The sequence below is a fragment of the Hydra vulgaris genome, chromosome 10 (genome assembly GCF_038396675.1).
Source record: "Hydra vulgaris chromosome 10, alternate assembly HydraT2T_AEP".
Classification (NCBI taxonomy): Eukaryota; Metazoa; Cnidaria; class Hydrozoa; order Anthoathecata; family Hydridae; genus Hydra; species Hydra vulgaris.
The window spans coordinates 43,401,309-43,421,432 of record NC_088929.1 but is presented as its reverse complement, the minus strand read 5'-3'; the positions used below and the strand labels follow the sequence as shown (position 1 = coordinate 43,421,432).

At 28.5% G+C, this 20,124-nt stretch overlaps 1 protein-coding gene across 3 annotated transcripts in view; it reads left to right on the top strand.

Moving 5' to 3' along the window:
* Positions 1-20,124, top strand: part of LOC136085987 (fibrillin-2-like) — a 144,757-nt gene that overhangs the window by 99,860 nt on the left and 24,773 nt on the right. The window lies entirely within an intron of this gene.

Below are 20,124 nucleotides of genomic sequence, written 5' to 3'. Positions count from 1 at the left end.
CCCTCCCCCTGCATTTTGCAATACGCTTTTTTGAGTATCCTCTACCTCCCTAAAAGTACCTATGCTTTTAATGTATTTATCTAACATTTTATGATATTTTTTTTAATTTAGTGTCTCCTTTCTTTTATAATAGACCCACTGCCCTCCCATCTCATATGAGCTATTTGCAGACCCCCTCTTTCCCTCCGAGCGTACGTACTTTTTGGATGATCCCTTAGCAGGATTATATTTCTAATCAATATTAATGTTATTATGTTTTTATTTAAGTCATAAATTGATATTTATTACATTTCTAAATAAATTTTTAAAATTACTAAATATAAAGTATAATTAAATATAAAATGGCTACTGGAACAAGTAGGAAAAATGGTTCTTGTCTGCGTGAATATTTCAGATCTGGAAAAGAGTTACAAGTAGCTAAACTGCCAACTCTGAGAGATGTGTTAAGATATTTTTCTAAGAGAAACCAGTGAACTAAACAAAAGAAACTATAGTAATTTTGAGTTGATCCAAGATATTTACATTAAACTTTCAGAAAAATGGCTTATGGTCAGCATTTTATTTAAGCCTTCTGTAACTAGTTTAAAACATAATTTAAAAACAAGACTCAAAGATGCTTAGAACAAAGCTTGACTGATTTCTCAAAATAGATCAAGTAATGTTACAAAACAAAAGTTTAATTTCATTATTTAAAAATTATTTGACTTGGTTGATTGTAAATGTATGATTTTGCTTTGTTCTGAACAACAATGTCTTCCTAATTGTAAAGTTGGTGACCACATTACCTATTTCTGTCCTAGGGAAAATAAATACCAATTAATGAACTGGTTTATATGAAAGGTATGAGTGGATATACTAAAAATGGTATAAAAGTATTACTAATGCTAAAAATGAAGTTTTAATAAATATTTTAGTTATTAAGCTTAATTAGAGGTAAACAAATTATTGCTGCATTTTTTGCCTGGCAAGAAAAGATTTGAACTCTTAGTTCTTATCAATTTGGGTCTGCTGATTTGATGGAGCCAAAAAGGTTAATAAAAGTAGAAAGTTGCAAACGAAAAAGAGTAAAATAAAAACTAATAAGAGAAAAGAAACACATGACTAAAAACAAATCTAATGCTCAAGATAAACAAAATAGGAAACATGAAATTTTTAAAGAGTTCAATTTTGATGAAAATGAGATTTCTGTTCAAAACTCAGATACAAAATGTTTAAAAAAATCAAGAAACAATGAAAATATCTCTAATATTGCATTGGCCAGTATTAGATATGGTGTTGGTTTAAAAGCAACTGCAGCAATAGCTACTGCAGCATGGTTAGATGGAGGACTTGTATCCAAAAATAACAAAGATTAATAATTGATCACAGTAAAGTTAGAAGAGCTAGGGATAAACTTATGAATGAAGTTGCTAATCAGTTTGATAATTACCGCAACAAAGAGATTATGGACTGTACATTTTTTGATGGACAAAAAGATCTGACTAAAATATTTTTAACTGTAGATGGATCAGACAGACAGTGCCCCGGTAAAGTTAAAGAAGAACATTACACTGTTTGTTCTGGTGATAGGAAGAATTTATTTCGTTTCTCACCAGCTAAAGAAGCAGAAAAGAAACATGCTGAAATTATAGTAGATAAAATCTTTGAGTATACTGATATGAGAAAAATTAGCACACACTTAACAGCAATTGGTGGAGACTCTATGTAAACACTAGTTGGGAAGGAGGAGTAATGCAGTTAATGGAGCTAAAGTTAGTTCCATTAAAATATCTGATTAAATTATTAGATGGAGAATCTAAAAGCAGTAAAATATGAAGTAACCCTATTGGAAGCTTACTTGACAAAGCAACCAATCTTGAAATTAACCCGTAACCAAAACATGTGATTTACCAGATTAAGTTGCTTCAACACCAGTCACTTGGTATTTAGAGTATAGTCATTCCAATTATTAGGCGTTCTGCTTGGTATGCCTTCTCTGAGTCTATTCTTCAAACAATGCTTTGTTCTGAGAACAAATTAGAGAGAAATTTCAGTGTAAGTAAAATTCTTGAAATAAAAGGAGAAGGTGATGAAAATGTACAACTAGGAGATCTATCTGTTAGACCAAAAAGGACACCAGATATCAACACTTAAGCAATTTTTTTAAATATCTTATTGATTTAAATGAAGCTTTTGAACCACCATTAACTTGTTGCATGACAACTACAAATATCAAAGAATACTTTTTTAAACCAATGATTGTATCAAACAGGTGTTGCCACACTCATGTGTAAAAAAAGTCACCCAGGAATGTGAAAATGTTTTTACAGAAGATAGCAGAAATGGTTGGATTAAAAGACAAGAGTTATCTCAGAAACTAATGTAGCGTAATCTATCCAAACAAAACTTTATTGGCTTGACAATGCTTAACTCTTTCACTCTGTAGATATTTTCAGCTATATTCCCAGAGTCAAAATTCCTGTTTCTGACTCAAACACCTGGAAATCTTGCAGTGACTAAAATAATGAACAGATCTATGTGAAACTTGGCCCTTTTTTTTATTAACATAATGATTGAAAAAAATAATTAAAAAAAATTATTTATCACACTTATAAGACATCACACAACTTAAAAAATAGCCTTTGACATAAATCAAGATTTTGCTTTTTCACAGTAAAATTTAACAATAAATCAAAATATTATGTTATAAACAAATAAAACTTGTTTAAAAACAGTTTAGTAATCACTTAACTAGTTTATAGCGAAAGAATAAAAGGTTTATCATAAAACTCAAGAAAAAGGAGAGATTCTAAAAGTATGAGATTTTGTTAAAATTTGTTATTTTTAATATGAATTTTTTTATTTTCATTTTTATTTTTTTAATCTTTATTTATTCTTTTAACTTAATTTTTTTTTTTTCCATTTTTATTTGTAGCATGAAGTAAAAAATTAATTTTAAGATTAAGTCTATCTATATAAAAAAAAAAAAGATACAATAAATAATTAAGTTTAGTGTGGTAAGCTTCGAAACAAGTATCAGGATAAAGCCCTGGTTCAGATGAGCGAAATTAACACAAATATGTAGTTTTCAGTGGTTGATATTTATTTAATAGTTTTCCACTTACATGCAACTCTATACCTTTTGGTTGGTCTTTTATCTGTTGCATCTGGCGAAGCTACTTTTGGTGAAGGGAAGTGTCGACCAGTAAGACAAGACATTTTATCATCTAGTATTTGATTGTTTGGTATAGCTGGATTGATTAGTACTAAAGATAAAATAGTGTCATGCAAAAAATCTAGGAATGTTATTTTAGATTTTCCAGTTTCATGTTGGAAAACTTTATGTGCATTTAGTATCACATGTGACATCATTCTGAATGCTAATTTTTTGTACCACTTATAAGTTTTATGTAAATGTGCGTAAAACTTATATGTTATCCACACTGCCTCCCATGTGACTATTATATGATTGTACTACTGATGATTTGTATATTTCAGAGTCACTTGCATAGGTTTTACCACTGTCAATCATTTTTGCTGAATGGCAAGTTGACAACATATATACAACCTTCTGCTTATTTGACTCATGTGTTATTGCAGTGTGGAAAATAACGGCCGGTCAACGGTCAGCGACCGCTTGAAATGACTAAAATTGCTATTTTGACCTCCCAAAATGAATTCTTTCCGGTAATTATTGAATGGCTGAAAAAAAAATTATTTTTAAAACAAGGTTTTAAAAATAATCGTGATGTAATTTGGAAAATGCATATACTTAAATTTCAGAAAATCATTTAAATTTTAAATAAGCATTTAAAATACCTTTATTGTTTACTACTTTAATTAACTTCATTGAAGAATGTGTGATGTAAACTATTTTTTCTTTTATCTTTTTTTTTTTTTTTTTTTTTTTTTGCTTCACTTATTTAAATTACTTTCATTCGACTGCTGGTTAAAAACCTCTTTTTCATCAAAGTTTGTTTTTTACCATGTTTTAATAAAAATATTTATTATATTATTTTTATAATAATTTAAAAAATATATAATAATCCCTGTATTTAACTAGGAACATTTTTGCTTTTAAATGTCACTGATTTTTTTTTTAAATCATTTTATTTTCTCGCAAGTTTTTGCTGCAAATGTAATAAATGAATAAATGATTTATAGGTAAATTAAAAATTTTCTATAATCAGATTCTTAAAAATATATATGTTTAGTAAAATTTTATTTTATGCAACATTGGTAATTTTTGTAGTAGTGTTTCACAAAACAATTGTCTTCTTAGTATTAAGTATCAAGTTTAAATAGTAAAAGTTGTCTTCTTAGTATTAAGTATCGAGTTTAAATAGGAAAACAGTTGTCTTCTTAGTATTAAGCATCGAGTTTAAATAGTAAAACAGTTGTCTTCTTAGTATTAAGTATCGAGTTTAAATAGTAAAACAGTTGTCTTCTTAGTATTAAGTATTGAGTTTAAATAGTAAAAGTTGTCTTCTGAGTATTAAGTATCAAGTTTAAAAATTTGCGTACTAGTGTTAATAAAGTTATAAAGTTAAAATTAAATAATTTTATAGAAAAAATTAAACAAATTAACTTCAGCAGGTAATTTGAACGTTAGTTATTTACAAGTTTAAATTTAAAGCATACATCAATTTTATTTAAAATTATTATTTTAACCCCATAACTGTGTCTGACGGATTTATCTTTCTCTGAAAAGTGTAGCTCACTGTGTGTCTGACGGATATTTCTTTTTAATAAAACCTCTGTGCTATTTGTGTCTGAGGGTTATTTCCATGTTCTGGAACTGTTGCACTGTTTGTGTCTGATAGATTTTTCTGTTTCACAAACAAGCTAAACAACAGATTAGATATGATACATTTTATGTTAGTTTGTTTAACAATTTTATTTGGTAACTTTCAACAGAAATATGGTCTTCATTATATACTCTAAAGTTTTTTTAAATATAGCTAAAAGCTTGAAATGATACAGCACAATTTTAGTGAAAAAAGTAAACATGTCTACAGCAAGAAAATCTTATCCTAAAAGAATAAAATATACTGTTGAAGATCTTATTGAATATGTGGAATACAGTGATGATTTATCTGACTTCAGCTCTGATAATTTTTCTGATGAAGGATCAATAAAATCTGTGACAGAAGAAATTACAAACTCATCAGGCGATGATAAAAACTTATGTTGTTGACACTGATATTATGGCATTAGCAGAAAATATTTTTGACAATAAACCAAATTGGATTAATGCTGACAGTTATATAGCAAGTTTTGTAAATTTAAAAGGAATCCGAGGACCTCACCCAAGTTTCTTAGTTGATAGCAGCTCTCTTACTTTATTTGAAGCTTTTGAAACCAACAAGTTTGTTGATCTTATTCAAAGTCTTAGAGCAAAGTTTTTTCCAGCAGAACATTGTAAAAATAATGAACTCAAATGTAGATCTAGATTTTAGAAATGGATTCCATTAGTCAGAAATCATATCTGATTGTATATAGCATTCATTATATATCATGGAATCTTGTGGAAACCAACATATGCAATATATTTTTCAACAAACCTTTTGTTTGGCACACAATTAATTTGAAAAGTAATGTCCTAGGTTTTATCTTATTGATAAGTTTCTTAATTTTATTAACAACAAAGTTGTTAGTCCTTGGCTTTGTCTTAAGGCCAAAAATTGAGGGCTTGGCCTTGGTCTTGGCCTTGATTATTTTGGCCTTAGCCTAAAAAAAAATACATATTTTCTTATTGATTTCATTGAATTTTGCGCATAACCTTGGTCTATTTTATCATGCTAAAGAAAATTTTTGTTTGTAAATGATTTTTATTATTAATATATTTTTTAAATCTATATTTTGTCTTTTCATTGCCTGCAAATTTCGTTCTTCATAAACATTTATATATAAATAAATGCAAAACTGACTTATCATTAAATATCTTCTTTTTTTTTCCTGAAAAAATAACCATATACAATTTACGGCTCACTATATGAAAAAAAGTAAGCAACTTGAAAGAAACATAAACAAATATATTTTGCTGAAATAGAGAATGTAATTTTTAAATCTACGCCACAGTTAAGGGGTTTAAAAGAATACAAGCTCATTAATTTTTTAGCATTATTGAAATGAAAATTTAAACAAAAAATAATAAATATTTTGACCATCCAAAAAAAACATCAATTCTATGTGTTAGCCGGTCAAATTGACCGCTTACTTTTGATTTCTTATTTTCCGCTCTTTATTGCATGTAAATATCAAGATTTACAGCTTGGTATTTACATGCAATAACACATGAATCAACTGTGGAGCAATAGAATGCAGCTTCTCCTTTTTCTAATGCAAACTCAGCAATTTCTTTACAGTACTCTTTTCTATTTGATTTAATTGTTCCACAGAGGTGTGTATTTCTAAAAGAAAAGTTTCTAATGAAGGGCTTGTGTAGTAGTTATCAATTTGAACAAGTTCCCATGTTGAACACTGTTATTTTGAATTCCACTGCAAACTTTTACTCATTTTTGTTCTGCTACACCATTTTTTCTGGAATTGAATAGTTGATCAGGGAATAGGGTCTCGTTCTCTTTAGTGTCTATTTCCTCAATACTATTTTCTTCAATTTCTTTTTACTCCTCTTTATCAATATCCATTTTAAAAACCTGCGTTCTTTGACAAAAGTCTGGTAAAGAAGGTCAGTTTTTGTTCCGAAAATCATCAGGTAAAGGCAAATTAGGAGCTAAAACAAATTCTATATCTTCCTCTTTATATTCCTAATCAGTTTCAGGTTCACTTTCATTGGCTGATAACTCACCAAGGTCCATATCATTTTTTGTGCCAGTAAATGTTTCATTGATTTACAAAAAGCATTTTATGTTTAATTCTTTAACATATTTTACCTTCTTTATCTCATTTTTACACTTTCAGCAGTGAGCTGGGGGTTGGGGACACAATCTTTTTTACTGTTTTCATAAAAATAAATTATTGTTTTAAAAATAGAAAACGCTTTTTTAAAAAATAAAAAAAATTACAAAGTTCAGTTCCACTTACCCTAGATAGTATTTGCTTAACTCTAAACCGCTTATGTAGATAGTATTTGCTGAAACCCAAACCTTATGTTAATATTTGTTAATATAATACTTTCCTCAGTTATATATTTCATACATATATTTATATATATATATATATATATATATATATATATATATATATATATATATATATATATATATATATATATATATATATATATATATATATATATATATATTTCAATAATTTTCTTTATGATGTGTCATTCAAAGCTAAGCGCACAAAGATATTTCTATATGTATTTAAATGACTGTAACCTAAGGCTAACTACTAAAAATGGTATCTGCAGGAGTTTCAGTACACATATTAAGTAAATGTAAGGATTTCAGCACATAAAATGTTTCTTTTAAAAATAGACTATCAATCGGCTCGTTGATAATTTACTGCTCTGAAATTTGACCGCTAGGTTAAAGTTTGTGTCAATTAAAAAATTATTATTTAGTCTCTACTAGTATATATTAATTGGAAACAACTAAGTTTAAAATTGAAATCCCATGCTAAGTAACAAAGAAAGTAAAAAAAAAAATCCCTTAAATTTGTGTGTGTGTGTGTGGGGAAGAGGGGGGGGGAGGGGGAGGAGAGGTTTACAAGGTCACCAGATCTTAACTCCAAAAGATTTTATGATTAAATTTGAAATCTAATGATAAGTTTTGATGTTATTTAAGGCAGTCTTAAAAAAATTATAAAATCTTATTCCCCTAGGCGATTTTGTTAGGGTATTGATGTTCCCAAGCTTTAATAGCACTTTTTAATTCTTTCTCATTTGAGACTGGTATAAATATACAAAAACTAAGAGTAATTTAGATAACTGTTAAACACTAAAAAGTCTTTGGTCTACATGCATTTCATATCATTTCACAACAAAAAGACTAAAACACACATCAACACAGATATTATTATTTGATTCTTCTTGTATTAAAATCAACAACAGCTTTTTTAAATTTTCTCCATGTTTGTTATGTTCTGTGCTGACTTTATATCTTTTCCAGGTAGGTTTAAGCTTAGCATGCACTGCCTCTCCAGCCTGTTTTTCAAAATTTTCTAGGCCTGTATTATGGTATTTTTAAAAAGGAACAAGGTGATTTATAATAATATAATATTTTATATGTAGTTTTATTTATATTATTTATATAAATATTATTTTCTATGTAGTTTTTAATGATGATCCCTCTATTTTTGCATCATGGATTTCATTTTGTATAGATTTAAAATCTCAGCAAAGTTGTTGATAATTGTTTCAAACTCTGGGTTCAAATGTTTTCCAAAAGCTGCATCTTTTACCAATTTAAAAGCTTGCAAACAATTTATTACAGACTAGCAGAGAGCAACCTGTAATATGGGTTATGGTTGGTGTGTTACATAGTTAATTTATAGTCCGCAATTTAAAGTTGCGAAACCTTAACTAATACCCTTTTAGAAAAACGCCTTCAAATTGAAAAAATTAAACCATCTGTAAAATTAACATAAAAAGTATGAGGTAAATTAATTTACCAACTATTTAACATTATTCGAGTAACTTACAACTGACATAAGTCATACCAGTGTAAGGCAGAACCATTTTCCTTGACATTCCTAAGTTCAACACAATACGTTTTTAGTTACTGACACAAAATAATAACACTTAATCATGCTTTTAATTGACGAAACACTAAAGCTAAATTCTTGTAATATTTTTTTATAACATGATCTTTAATTAATTATTAAAATTAATATGAAGTGAACTTATATTATACAGCAGTTATTAATTTTCTGGTATCCCCTTGATTCACTTTTCTTTAAAAAAGAAAATTGCCTTAAAAAATGTTAAATGCACAGAACTAAATAAATTTATTATAAATAACTAAGCAATTGAGTGCAAATATGTTTCAAACAAAAAAAACTTAATTTACAATCAAACATGTGTATAACAATTTTAAAAAAATATGTAAACTCTGATCTTTTATATTGCATTAATGCGTCATATGACAAACCTAAAATATAAATTGTAACAGATAAAAGACATAAAAGAAAAGAGAAAAAAAACAACTGGAAAACAATTTACCTGCTTTCAGTAACCCGTTATCATACTTCAGTAGCTGTGATGATGCAGCTTGTCGATGTTGTTTTATGACGTTATTTCATGTTGGCTTTTAGTAAACTTTAGTTTAATTTAAAAAACATCAAAATAGATTTAAAATATTTTAATTAAAAAGCAAAGTAACAAATGCTTCAAGGAGCCAAACTATAAACATAAGATAAAGATAAAACATAAGATAAAGATAAAAAATAAAATTGAGGTATAAATAATTTGCATTTATATAGCTCAATATATTGTCTTGGCTTATGCTTAAAAGCAGTGAGTTCTCTGGGTGTTGGGAGCGATAATTTCTATACTGCTCAAATGTTAACGTATCTAAAATCACAAAAGCTCTCTAATGTTAACAACTCTAAAATTACAAATAGAAGGATATAACAAAAATATATAAATATTTGCAAACATAATCCCACCATTTTCACAGGATGAAGAGGATGCTAAAAGTATTTAAAAAAAAAAGAGAGTAAATTAAAAAGGGTTAAACATGTGAAAAATTTTATTTTAATAAAAATATGAGTAAAACATGAACAGTTTAAAAATGTCATACTTATATTAAATAATTCTTTCACCTATTGCACATATTTCTCTATACAAAATATATAAATTCAAAACATAGACCTACCAGTAGGGATGGCAAAAATCCCGGAAATTCTCAATCCCGGGATTTCGGGATAACAAATTTGTCCCCGGGAAATCCCGGGATTGAATGAAAAACTTACAATCATAGAAGATAAAGCCTGCGAAGAACTTTTAATTATCAAACACTATTATATGATTAATTTAACTGATGAAGTAAAGTAATTTAAACTATAAATAACACCTTTAAACGATAACACAAAATAACAATGTTTAAAAATAATATAAGTATACATTAATATATAAGAGTTATAATTCGTTTTGAAGCTCCACCTTAAAAAACTCAAAGCATCCATCATTTCATCGTTTAATCGTGTTCGATTTTTAGAGCATAAAAACCCAGCGGCTGAGAATGCTCGTTCAGACTCTACACTTGTTGGTCGTATAGATAGAATATAGTTATACACTTTTTGAAGGTGATCACCTCTTGTGCCACCACTTTCAAATAAAAACATTTCTTTTTGAGTCTTGGAAGTTATACTTTCTACCCTTATAGGTGTTGTTCGTATAGCTATCAATCCTTTTTCCATAACTTCGTTTAATTGTTCACTAATTGTTTTGACTTTCTTATCACCTTCGTCGCTTCTTAAAACCTGGTTTAGCTGAACATCACAACTGCTGTCTGCTGCTGATGCTATATCTGCGGGATGAAAACGCTTTATCATGCTTACTATAATCTTTTTATTTTGATTACTTGTATTTGGTACAAAAACATCTGTGATTTTCGTTGATGTAACCTGGCCATTATGAAGATAATAAACTAAGCTACTTAATGGTGTTCTCCTCTCTTTAATTCGGTGACTCAAAGCAGCATACAGTTTATTCCCGATTTCAGATTTTTGTTGTTTTATTTTGGTCAACATAAACTCTAATGTAATGTCAGCTGTAATTAAAGTTGCGTCTCGTCGACAAAGTGCTTCCACAGTGGCTTTAACAGGAGTCAAAAGTGCTACTAAATCAGATACAATTTTATATTCATTTTTGTCCATCTTAATTGAATCGTCAATTTTAGAATCCAATTCTAAATCTAGAAATGCCTTTTTAACACAATATTTTAATTTGTCAAATCTTTCAAGCATAAGCAATAACCTGCTCCATCGGGTTTTACAATCCATAATCAAATGGATGACCTTTCCAAACTCAATTTTTACGTTTCCAAACTCAAGTTTTACGTTTTGTAAATAATTTTCATTTTTGGTTGGGGATCTTTTAAAGATTTTTACAATTTTCCTGACCTTTGTTATAACAGGTCCAAAAACTTGGTGTTTAATAGTAACCTCAGAGGTTTCATTAAACAAAAATGAATTATTTGAATTTTGAATACAATCTTCCTCTTCAGAAGCATAGTCATTAATACAATCATTATCTTTTTCTTCATCACTGTGGTTCTCTAAACTTGCAAAGGTAGTGTGCTCATCATCTAAAATTTCATCGATTTCCAAGTAATTGGGGTCATTTTTATAAAGAACTGATATTACTTCCAGCTGTAGAGCGTGGGCAAAGCATAGTTGTTGATCACTTTCTATAATTTTTCCAAGTTTCTTCATGACGCTTGCACCATCCGTGGTAATACCAATGATATCGTCCTCAAGTTTTATTTTAAAATTGTTGAGTCTTTCGTTTAGAAGTGAAACGCACTTTTCTGGTGGCATAGATCCTAAAATGCGAATCAAACCTAAATTCCAATAACTTTTCAACTCGTGTACGTTCACATTCATGTATCTGCAGTTTCCAAAAGAAGTCCGCTCATCAAGCGTTAAGGAAAACTTGAAGCCTCTTGATATTTGATCAATTATTTCCTTTATAACTAGTTTTTTAACCTGTTCATAGTAGTCTAACACCATTTTTCAAATAGTGTTTCGTGATTTTGGGACATTTTTAAAGCCTCGTGCAACTAACCCAGCTTGTATATCAGAAGAGTTGCAAATTGTATTAAATGATATACCATCTTTTGCTGCCATACGGGCAAATACTTCAGGTAGGCATTCAACTTTTTTCGATGTTGTTGGAAAATAACTTGTGATTTTCGGTTTTTTATTTTTCGGTTCTAATAATTCTTTTGAAGTTGAAGGTGTCGTGGATAAACTTGATTCCTGCAATGTTAATTTAATTTTATGTATGGAAAGTAAATGGGTATGAAGACCTTTCGTTGAACCACCAGCAATTTTTAATATTTTTTTGCATGTAATTACTTTGCATAAGGCTGTTTCATCTGCTCCTTTTAAAAAATGTTTCCATATGAGATTTGTGCTGTTGAATTCAGCGTAGTTAGTCATGAAATTAGGCTAATTTCTATCTTATTGAAAAAAAAAAGTTATATTTTAAGCTATTTATTGACTAATTATCTTTATTCATAATTCAAAATGAACTTGTGTGAAAACAATTATACTTCGAATTAATAAATAAAGTTTACTTAATATACCTACCGTATTTGATAACCTTTAATGTTAAAGAACTTGTGACAATCACGCCAACGTTAAGAATTTAAAAAATAAAAGGAAAACATTGCATGGAGAATAAGCAGCTCAACAAATTTTATAGCAAAAATTTAGACATTTTAAATAAATAAATTAAGTTTAATCAATTTTTGTTTTTATTTATTGTTTATTACAATCCCGAAATCCCGGGAAACTAATCCCGGGATTTCGGGATCCCGGGATTGCCATCCCTACCTAGCAGTTATGCTTCTACCAGACACCAAAGACAAAAATATACCTCAGAATAATCGATAAAATAATATTTACATATAAATAAATATATAATCATAATTTTTTTACCTATTCCTCTCATTTTCACCATAAAGTTGTCTAAAGTAAAAAAAAAGATAACTGAATCTAAAACTAACTAAAATTAAACTAAAAATAACTATTAACTAAACCAAAACTGTTAACTAAAATAAACTTTAAATCTTAATATTTGTACCTCAAAAGACAAAGGTCGGTTGTCCAGTTTTTTGTGAAAATAAGTTATGTATGAGACCTTTTTAGTTTTTTCATTATCTGCAGAGGTATAAAGACTGTTGTCCTACGACAATGTGAAACAAAGTTAGGTCGATATGAAAAGTCTCGTGTCCCCACAATGTTCAAAGGAAAAACGTCTGTTGTCATATATGTCAAATATATTTTGACACTAATAAAGAGGTCCCTCCCATCTTTTTGCTTTAATGGTGGCCAGGTGAATAGAGTTATTTTTGTTAAAAGTAATCAAGTTTTTGATGAAGACCTTTTACCAAAATAATAAAATGTAAAACAATGATTTACATATGTAAGAATTTTTTCTTTCTTTCCTCAAAAGTGTTGCTAATGCAAACTAAGCTAATTAATTAGTTAAACACGTTAATAAAATTTAAGTAACTCGAAATTTGACAAATGTGCAAAACAACAATATTCTCTATGTTTTTAAAGGTTTTTAGTTATGAACCTCCATTTACAAAGATCCCCTAAGATATGTACAACAAATTATTAGGTATAAAGTATAAAAATATAAAAAAAATTGAACTAATTGCATATATTTATATCATTTTAACCAACAAAAATTTACAATAAAGGGAAATCAGGTTGTTTTTTTCTTATAAATCGTATAAATGCGTCATATCGTAAATCTAAAATAAAAAAGTAATGAAATTATATCATAATTACAAAAAATAAAAATAAAAAAAAAACACCACATAAAAACTGAAAATCAATGCCCCTATTTGTAGTAACCTATTTTGATATTGCAGTTAATAGAAACATTTATCAAAAGTACAAAAGGATTAAAAATACTAAAAAAAAAAAAAAAATCAAATTAAGATATAAATTGCATTTTTAACAAAATGTTGTCTTGGCTTTTAGTAAATAAATAAAAGCAGTAAGTTCCAATAATAAAACTACCTATTATTCATTTTTAACAATAGACACCAATGGGAAGGTAAGCCAAGCTGTTTATCAACACAAAATATCACAACAATAACACATAACAACAGCACATAGCATATTTGCACCCTAGATCCTAAAATCCAGTGAAAATAACAAACCAAATTAAATTATGAAAGGCAAAATTAAAAAAGCAATTTAGAGTTAACTATATTTACCTTTTTACTAAACATTATTAAAGTATATTTGTTTTTATATTCAATATTAGTTATTCAATTACTTCAAATTTAGGACATTAAAGCACCCTAGATTTAAAGATCAAGATTGCATATTCTCTCATACACATTACGCTAAACATTACAGACATTATTATGTGTTTCCAGAATAATTAAAAAAGACTTGAACAACACAACCTAGCTCTAAAGCAGTAACACAGCTTTGCACTAAATGCTGCCAAGTCACACCTCTGCTATAAGTACACCACTTGGCTGGCAAGGTTATCAAACTTGCTCAACATAATGCCAAGTCACACCACTTTGGAAACATGGAAACAACATAATTTAAACATATACAACTATAAACAAATATGATTTTATATAATACATATAACCACATTTTATAACAATATTAAATGACAGATATATTTATCAAAAACTATGAAAAAAAAAATAATAATAATAATAATAAACAAAGTTTTGTAGGTTGTGAGCACATACAAAATTTTCTCACAACCTACAATCAGTAAATTTTCGAAATGAAAATCTAAAGACTATAAATTAAGAATATTAGAAAATCTAACATCATTTGTGTAACACTTTTCACCTACCATACCATTCAATTTTGAAAAATGAACTATTAAATGCTCTAGTTCTTTAACATGCAAGATATAGTTGACCATGAGAGAAACATGGTTTTTTGAGATATATTCTAACTCTATCAAATGTTTGACCTTGACTTTTATTAATTGTCATTGAGTAAGCCAATCTGACAGGAAACTGACAAGGTTTCAGAACAAAAGGTAAATTAGAATCTGATGGTGCCAACTGAAATCGAGGAACAAAAACTCGTTTACCATCAGAAACACCTGTCAAAATCTCTGCATCAATATAATTATTTTGAAGAGCACAAACTTTCATTAGAGTACCATTGCATTACCCAGTTTTGAGATCTAAATTTTTAAGTAGCTTAATTACACAACCAATTTTCAATTTTAAACAATTAGGTGGCATACCTGAAGGAGTTAAGCTGTTCAAAAACTCAGCAGGAAAGTTATATTCCATTAAGGTCATCAGTATCAATTTGATCAGCGCTTAAATAAATTTTGATCTCACCCGGCAGACATTCAAGCACTTCTTCATTGAAGAAGTGCTTGAATGTTGAATCTAAACACCTAATTTTAACACCAACTAATAAATCAACATTAGTTGGTGTTAAAATTAGGTGTTTAGAATAATAATTTTGTTCAGCATCTCTAAAAATCTTTTCAACAATCGATTCATTTTCTCTAATAATGCACTGATTCAGTATTTCAATGCATCCTTTAAAAGGATCCTCCTCTTGGACAGGTATTGTTTCGTTTCCAAGTTTTAGTAGCTATTAGGAAAATTTACCTTCCATATCTCATGTTTTTAGTTAATGCAAACTTCTCCACCCATTGCCACTGTAAAGAAAATTTTATACATGATTCTACTATTTCAGCTGGTTGTCCTCTTTTCACAACAGACAGAATTTCCCTAAATTCACCACCAAAAAGAATGACTTTTCCTCCAAATGGTAAGTTATTGTTGCAAATATCTGTTAACAACTTATCAATTGCATTTAAGGCATGTTTAGGTATCATGGATGTTTCATCAAGCAAAAACAAAGTAATTTGTCTTAAAAAATGCCCATAAAAATGCCATTAAAATATATTAGCTAGGAGATGTTTGCAAAAAAATTAACTTGGCAAATAATTATAACAAAAATTTATTAAAAACCTGCAATTCTAATAATAAACATACTGCTAACACAGAAAAATTAAAAAAATAAAAATGTTGTAAACCCTTTTTTGCAAACTTCAATATTATTTCTTTAAAAAAATTATTTGTAAACGTTTTTAAAAAATTCACAAAACTTCACAATGTTTTGTTCTTCTTTACCACATAAATACATTATCTGATAAATCTAAAATAGAAAATGTAACGAATAAGTAAATAAATAAAAAAAACATTACATACAAAAAATGAAAATCAATGTACCTATTGAGAAAAGCTGTTGTGATTTACCAGAGTGGTAGTTGTTTAATATTATAATTTCATGTTAGCATTTAGAAAATAATTTGTGCTGGTACATCATGATTCCAAAATATTTATAGTAAAATCATGTAATAAACAGCGCTTAAGACAAAAGATCAAATTGAGATAAAACAAATTGTATATATGGCAAAATAATTTGTCTTAGCTTTTAGTAAATGAAAAAAAGCAGTGATTTTTAATAATGAAATTACCTATTTATCATTTTTAACAATAGACACCAACGTGAAGGTAAGCCAAATGTCTATCAACTCAAAAGATAACAAAAAAACAACATCGAAACAACAACACACAACAATAGTACACACCATAAGTTAATATAATATGCATATAACTAGGGATTACAATCTCGCACACTTTTCAATCCCGGGATCTGTGTGGAAATTAAATTGATAAGGTAAATAAAGCCAGAAAACACATTTGTAAATCATCATAATTCTTAACATTTAATGAACAAAAAGATAAGCCAAAATACATAGAACATCTTTTAGTTTTATGTAGAATGTCTATTAGCTTTATTTGTTTTTTAAAATATCAAATATAAGGAAATCATTGTAAGAAATGCACTCTTAAGAAACAGACCCTACTTAAAGTATCATCACTTAATCGACTCCTCAAAGGACTGCATATATAATCAGCAGCTGAAAAAGCTTACTCGGCCTCTACGCTTGTTGATGGTATGGTCATCAAGTAACTGCGCTATATCTAGTAACTTGCCTCTTACTCTGTTACTTTCATAGGTAGATATTTCCTGCTTCAATAATTTATCAAAGTCTAAAGAATCTAAATGTGGTATCTCCTTTACATTATCTGTCCAGCTTTTCTTGTCTTTCTGTATTTAATTTTCCAATTCTTTTTTCAGCAATAGAATTGTAGGAGTAAGTATTTGGGAATTGTTAATAGAATCTACAGCTTTTTTTTTTTTTTTTGAGTTTATTTTGAATTTATTTCTTGACACATAGTTATGGAATAGTTATTGGTTCTTTTTTGGCATTGAAAAAGTATTTTCGTGTTTTTTTAATTTCTTGTTCATTTTTTTAAGGATTTTGTAAGTAAACTAGTAGTCCATTTAAATTCTTATTATAATGTTGTGTAAACCTCTCATAAAGTGCTGCGGCTAAATCTATGCTCAAAAGTGATGATTGCTTTTGTAATTTATCTAACATAAATTGAAAAGTTATTTCCACAGTGACAAGGTTTGATTCTCTCCTGCATAATAGTTCGAGACCAAGTTTTAGTGGTGCCAAGCAAATAATCAAGTCATTGATTTGGGACCGTTCTTCATGGGTGAAACGAATTTCTGACCCAACATCAGTTAAGGCTTGTTCAATACACACTTTTAGTCTATGAAATCTTTCTAACATATCGAACATACTGTTCCACCTAGTTTTAAAATCAAGAATCAACTTAAGCTTTTTCCCATGTTCTTGTAAGATATGCTTCTGTAAATATGTATCATTTTTGACAGGAGAGTTTTTAAATATTTTAACAACCTTTCTCACTTTTTTTATGAGATCTTTCTAATTGCTAACCAGTTCACCAGATGGTCGGTCCAAAATTATTGTCAAACCATATTCTTTATTTATAACTTCATCATCATCAGTGTTACCATATTTATCTTCTTCACAATTTTCATATGTAGTAAACGATTCTTTGACTTCTCCGTTGTTTTTCTTGTATAAGATATCAATAACTGCAAGTTGTATTCCAAGAGCATAACATAGTTGTTGATAGCAAGACATCATTTTACTGACTTTCATCATCACACTTGCTCCATCAGTGGTCGTGGCGATAATGCCTTTTTGGAGGTCAATATAGAAGCTATTTAGCCTTCCTGCAACTAACTTGACGCAATATTATGCATTACACGATCTATGGATTCGAATCAATCCAAGATTAAAGTATTTCGCCTCCATTTGTACATTTAAGTTTAAGTATCTCTGACTATTTTGTGATGTCCATTCGCCAAATGTTATTGAAAACTTTTGATTTTGCTTTTTTAGTGGTATGAATTTTTGCATTATATCGGCTTTTACAGAATCTTAGAATTTAACTGCCATCAATCTTATAGTATTGAGTGAAGTAGGGAGCCGGAAACCACTCTTTGAAAACAAATACCGCAAATCTGAAGATGTGCAAAAACTATTAAATATCATTTTTTCCATAGAAATTTCTTTTACGAAAAACGTGTCAATTGTTCTGAACTTTTTTGTTAGAATTACTTCTTCGTCTTTGCAGTCGATGCATATTTTAGGCTCTAGTTCAACTGATTCAAAAATTTCAACATACTCATTAGCGAAAATTTTAACATAATCATTAACTAAACAAAAAAAAATTTGAATGAGTTCGACTAATGTTTTGCTAAATAATTATTTATTTTTGAATGATTTTTTTATATTAATATCTAAGAAAAATATTTTGATAGCTGAAGATATATATATATTAGAAGTAAAAATAAAAATGTTGACAAACTTAGACAGTTTCTGATAAATTGCTATTACTTATTTAATAAATAACACATCGTTTCTTAGACAGTTAATAAAACATTTTAAGTAATCCTGACTCAGTATCATTGTATCTGCATATAGTATAGAAGTTTCTCAGTATTCATTGTGCATTGTAAGACTAGTAAATTTTTAAATGGATTTGTTTTGCAAATACATTAAACACATTCATTTGATATCTTTTTTGTCTTTTTTGTTTAAAAGAATAGCCTTTTTTTGTTTAAAAGCAATAATTTCAAAATCCCGCGGATCCCGCAGTAGTTTATGCGGGATCTTGTATGCGCTAAATTAATGCAGGATCCCGCGGAATTGCAATCTCTACATATAACATAACTTAAGTAACATAAAATTCATATATAACAGAACATAAGTAACAGCATTACGAAAAATGTTGTTAAAATACATTATTATATATTTTCAGTATAATTAATAAAAAAGTCTTGAAAACACCTAGACCTAAAGCAGTAACAGTTTGACATTAAAAACTGTCGCGTAACCCTCTGCTATAAGTACATCACTTGGCTGACAAGGTTGACAAATCTTGCTCTACATGTTTACCAAGTCACAGCACTTTGAAAACATGGAAACATAATATAAACATATGTACCAACTATAAACACAATATATATATTTAGCCTTATATAAACATATTTAAACACATTTACAGGGTTCCTACATAGCCTGTTTTCCTTTTTTTTTCTTGTTCTTTACATTTTGGCCTGTTTTCCTATTTTTTTCCTGTTTTTAAGGCAATAGCCTTTGAAAGTCTAATGATGTTTATATATAAAATGATATATTTTATGGATTTAGAAAGCAATCAAGATAAAAAGTTTTTCAAACAAAATTTACTAATTTTGTTTTGGGTATAATATCAGCTATTACTTAACATAGTTTTAACATCTATTTTTTTGAAATAGAATATTAAACCATATAACTGTTATAAATTGAATTTTTGAATAACTTTTGTTTATTTTGTTAAACATACAGTGATGACACAAGTTACTGATTTGGCGCATTATAAGTAACCAAATATCATTATTTTTGTAATTATAATTACTGTTCTGTGTTGACTTGATCAGAAATTGATGATTTCAGTTTCGTAAGTTTAAGATTTTTCTAGCATTGTTTTAGTAGATATTTACTTGAAATTAATGTATTATCACTCGACTACATATCGTACCGAAACGTGAAGCTAATATTGAGAATAAATTAATTAGATTTAATTATAATTATAATTAGCAGTGCTAATTAAGATTAATTAATCTTAATTAGCTATAATTAACAATTTTTTGGAACTTTTTAAGTTTTATTGTGTTTCTAAACATTTGTTGTTGTTAAATAATGATTGATTCATGTTTTCTTTCATTAAACAAACATTTTATTATTTTGCAGAACGTTGTGTATGCCATGTATCAGAAGCTATCAACTGAGCAACAACTGAAGGTCATTGTTATGATTAAACAAGGCAATTCTTACAGAGATATTGCTGAGCAAATGAAAATTGGATTGTCAACTGTTACCAGAACAGCCAGAAAAGAGAAAGACACCGGTACAGTGGCAGACTAAGAGCATGTTGGACGACCTCGTAAAACTACCGCAAAGCAGGATCGGCTTTTGGTTTGGGCGAGTTTGTCCAATCGTTTTGCCATGGCTTCAGATCTTGCAAGCTACATGGGTAAAAACCATGAAGCTCATCT